Here is a 5,000-nt window from a genome sequence, read left to right as displayed (position 1 = left end):
TGTATGTATGTGTGTGTGTTTGTTTGTGTGTGTGTGTGTGTGTGTGTGTGTGTGTGTGTGTGTGTATGCATATATGTATGTATGTGTGTGTGTGTGTGTGTGTGTGTGTGTATGTGTGTGTGTGTGTATGCATGTATGTATGTGTGTACGTATGTATATGTATGTACGTATGTCATTATCTTTATCACAAATACATGCAAAACAAGCAAAATAAAACGCGTACCCTCAACACACCAAATAATCCCCAGAATCTCAAAATGAAATCGAAGACCGCAAATAAATAAGCCAAGGAATGATAAAGATGGAAGAAATAGAAGAAACATTCAATGCCAATAAACCGAAATTCTTGAAGAGAGTAATGTATCACGATTTTCCTTTTCTTGGGCTTCAACTCTTCCTCTTCTCCTCTCTCTTAGTCTCTCTCTCTCTCTCTCTCTCTCTCTCTCTCTCTCTCTCTCTCTCTCTCTCTCTCTCTCTCTCTCTCTCTCTCTCTCTCTCTCTCTCTCCTTCTTTCTTTCTCTCCTCCTCTCCTCCCTCCTCTCCTCCTCTCCTCCCTCCTCTCTCCCCTTCTCTCCTCCTCCTCCTCTTCTCTTCTCTCCTCCATCCTCTTCCTCCTCTTTCCTCCCTCCTCTCCCCCCCCCCTCCTCCCCCTCCTCCTCCTCTCCCTCCTCCTCCTCCTCCTCCTCCTCCTCCTCCTCCTCCTCCTCCTCCCTCTCCTCCCTCCCTCCCTCCCTCCCTCCCTCTCTCTTCCTCCTCCCTCCTCCTCCCTCCTCCCTCCCCCTTTCCTCCTCCTCCTCATGCGGGCGAAGAACACTGTCCGATCCCTCCGTGTGATTCTCCAGGCGATAATATCACACCGAAATTGAAAGATCGTTTATCTAAAACGTATTCACGGAGAAAGTAGTTGCTGCCTTATTGAGGGTAAAGGAGACGTGGGTGGGGGGAGGGGGGGATGGGGGGATTGAGGTGGGAAGGAGGAGAGAGAAGAAGTGGAGGAGGGAGGGGTGGAGGAAGAATAGGAGAGACAAGAGGAAGAGGAGGGGAAAGACAGGATGAGGAAGAGGAGTAGGACAAAAATAAGAAGGAGAAGTAAAAGAAAGAAGAGACGATGGAATCAGAACAGGAAAAGCCAAAAAAAAAGAAAAAAAACACGAAATAGTGAAAAAACAACAACAATGCACCTTCTCCAACAAACAAACAAACAAACTAAAGAAAAAAACCCTCCCCTTCTCCCTCTCCCCAAAAATAAGAAAGAGTGAAAAGAGATCCTGGAAGGAAGGAAGGAAGAAAGGAAGGAAGCTCATGTGTGATTTACGACTCGAGTGCGTCCGTCTGGAAGAGGTCGTCTGTGCGTGTCGCTGCAAGACGACCTCGTACGTCGACAAGGTGAGGGGCACGACATGACACACTGCCCACACACTCTCACGTGAGGGGGAGGGGGGGAGGGAGAGGAAGAGGGAGAGGACAGGGAGGGAGAGGTGAGGGGGGGGAGGGAGATGGAGAGGGAGAGGTGAGGGGGGGGGGGGAAGAGGGAGATGGAGAGGGAGAGGTGAGGGGGGGGGGTTGGAGAGGGAGAGGACAGGGAGGGAGAGGAGAGGTGAGGATGGGGGAGAGGACAGGGAGGGAGAGGAGAAATGAGGGGGAGGGGGGAAGGAGGTAGGAGAAGGACTCCGATAGCAGGGCTGGCGTTCTTGTGTATGGAGGGCATGAAGGAGGATGAGGATGCGGATGAGGAAGAGGAAGGGATGTGAGGATGAAGGAAGAGGAAGAGGAGGAGAATGAGAAGGAGGAAGGGAAGGGAAGAGAAGGGAGAAGGGAGGAGAAAGGGGAAAGGGAGAAGGAAGAGGAGGAGGAGGAGGAAGGGAAGAGAAAGAGGGAAAGGAGAAAGAGGAGGAGGAGGAGGAGGGAGAGGAAGAAATGGTAGTAAAGATGGAACAAAACAAAGACGACCGATATAAAGGACACACTTACATCATGAAAACACACACAAAAGCGTCCTCTACTAAAACTAAAGATAAACAAAAAACAAAAACGAAAACAAGAGACGATCAACCTAGACACAAAACTAAAAAAAAAAAAAAAAGTTATATATATATATATATATATATATATATATATATATATATATATATATATATCAATATCAAAATCCTTTCCATCCACATAACAAGTCATCGCGCCGAGTGACAGGCGGGGCTGAGGGCCATGACTCTCACGTTAACATGACATGAGGTGAGTAATGACAAGCGCAATGGTTTTTAAAAAGAGGTGAAGACATGATTTCTGGCCAGGTTGTTGTGTTTATGTTCTTGTGGGAATTATTGTTATTGGGTCTGTATTTGTTCGTATTATTGTCACGATCATTTTTGTTGATAAGAGAATTGTGAATTATATGATTGGTATTACTATTAATAATCTCTATTGTAACTATTATGTTAATGATCGAACGTCCACGAGATATATTGATAATGCTGGAATAATAATGATTATAATGATGATAAAAATAATCATAATAACAATAGCAGTAATAACAACAACATTGATGATGATGACAACAATAATAATAAAAATGATGTTGAAAAATAACAGTAATAATAGCAATAACAATACAATAACAACAACAATAATAACGATAATAATGACAAAACAAACAAGACTTACAATAACAATAGTAAAACACCAACCAAAAGAATAACAACAAGCAAAATAAACTTAAAAAAAAGAAAAAAAGTAGGAATCCCACAAACACCCAAAGACCAAAACAAAAGAAGAACAGTTGCGAGTGCGCGCCCGCGGTCACCCAGGGGTCGCTGTCTCGCCGCCGATAAGCCCTGTGTTACGCCCATCTTGACTGATAGTCGCGCTGTTAGGACACAACCCCGCACGCCCATGCTCACCCCATTGCCCATCTTTATGAGGACGCGCCCCCACGCCCACCTAGTTGCGCCCACGCTCCACATAGGTGAGTCATGTTGGGTAGATATTGGGGGTGGTGGGGGTATAGGTTGGGAGGGGAGGGGTTGGGAGGGGAGGGGAGGGGAGGGGTGGGATTGGGCAAGGAGATGGGCAGAGACTGTGGGTGGTTGGGTGGAGGGACAGGGTAGAAGGGTAGGGTGGATAAAGGAAGGGTGGGGGGTGAGGGTGATAATAATTTTGGGAGAGGGAGGATTGGTAGAAGGGGGATAGGGAGGGGGGGGTAGGAGGGTGAGGGGGGGAGGGGTGGTGGTAGGAGTGGGAGGGGTAGTGGGAGGGTGTTGGGGGAAGAGGGAAGAAGGAAGAAAGTGAGAGAGAGAAAGAGAGAAGAGGAAACAAGCCGGATGGAGAAAAGAACGAAGAGAGACAAGAAGAGAGAGAGAGAGAGAGAGAATGGAAGGAAGAGAGTAAGCAAGAGAGAGAAAAAAGATGATATAGAAATTGGACAGAAATAAAGAAGGGATATTTATGCGAAGATGAGAGAGAGAGAGAAAAAAAAAATGAGAGAGAGAGAGACAGAGAAAGAAAATAACGGTCAAATCATCTTAGAAAAAATAACCAAAATACACACCCTCTTTTCCATCACATTCGCGCCCACGCCCACGCATATGCCCACGCCCACGACGAAAAATTACGAACGAACGGGTGATAAATCAGTCATCATCACAAAGAGAAAAGACAAAAGGGAAAAGACGCGACTAAACCCGGGTTGCGTTAAGCTGATAGATCAGGTTTGATTTATGGGAGACGAAGGAAGGTGTGTGTGTGTGTGTGTATGTGTGTGCGTGTGTGTGCGTGTTGTGTGTGTGTTGTGTGTGTGTGTGTATTCATTTGGGCGTGCATGCTTATGACCATCTGATAGCATGTATGTAGTTGTGTGTGTGTGTATGTGTGTGTGTGTGTGTGTGTGTGTGTGTGTGTGTGTGTGTGTGTGTGTGTGTGTGTGTGTGTGTGTGTGTGTGTGCGTGCGTGCGTGCGTGCATGCGTGCGTGTGCGTGTGTGTGTATTCATTTGAGCATGCATGCATATGACTATCTGATAGCATGTATATAGTTATGAGTGTATGTGCGTTCCCGTGTAAGTGTCCGTATACATGTGTGCGTGCGTGCGTGTGTGCAACTTTCACTGCGCAAAGTGATCGTCATCTTGAAGTATTACCTAAGCGCCCTATAATTGTTTACTGCGTCCTTGCTCTGTGATCTACGAGGTCGGCGATCCGTGATTAATTATGGCCGATTCTCCTTAATTTGCATATATCGGAGATAAGTCTCTGTCTTCTTATCTCTTTGTGTTTGTTCGCTTCTTGTGGTTCGTCTCTCTTTCTCGTCTCTCTCTCTCTCTTTTCTTATCTTCTGTCGCTTGTTGTTTGTTTTTAGTCATAGTATGTCTTTTTCGTCTTTGTTTTTTTTCTTTATTTCCTTATTGTTTTGTTATTGTTTTCTATCTACAAATCCTTATTACACACACCATAAATGACTCAATATCCTTCCTCTTTCTCTAACTCTCTCACTGTACATACACCACATCCACACAATATATACACCACTACACTCTTTTCTTTCCTTACACTTTGTCCTCCATTCTCTTAAACTCACAATAAATGACACCACGCCCTCCCTTCTTTCCCTACACTATACATAACACCATATACTGCAGACACAATAACAGCTCCAGCACCCTTTATCCTCCAGTCTCTTAAACTCACAATAAATAAACACCACGCCCTCCCTTCTTTCCCTACACTATACATAACACCATACACTGCAGACACAATAATAGCTCCAGCACCCTTTATCCTCCAGTCTCTTAAACTCACAATAAATGACACCACGCCCTCCCTTCCTTCCCTACACTATACATAACACCATACACTGCAGACACAATAACAGCTCCAGCACCCTGCACCATCACAAGGAGGAAGGGACAACACCAAAGCAGATATTATGCAAAACGTCCTGGTCCCGAGCCGGAGATGGGACTTCCGGATAGGATATGCAAACGGCAGGATAAGGGGGCGGTGGATAGGT

At 45.6% G+C, this 5,000-nt stretch overlaps 1 protein-coding gene across 3 annotated transcripts in view; it reads right to left on the bottom strand.

Moving 5' to 3' along the window:
* The window catches only part of LOC122245941 (calcium-activated chloride channel regulator 1), a 207,111-nt gene that overhangs the window by 153,966 nt on the left and 48,145 nt on the right, over positions 1-5,000 (bottom strand). The window lies entirely within an intron of this gene.

This window comes from Penaeus japonicus, unplaced genomic scaffold (assembly GCF_977035675.1).
Source record: "Penaeus japonicus unplaced genomic scaffold, GWHDUDI00000001_assembly GWHDUDI00000023, whole genome shotgun sequence".
In the NCBI taxonomy this organism is placed as follows: Eukaryota; Metazoa; Arthropoda; class Malacostraca; order Decapoda; family Penaeidae; genus Penaeus; species Penaeus japonicus.
This window is presented reverse-complemented; position numbering and strand designations above follow the sequence as displayed.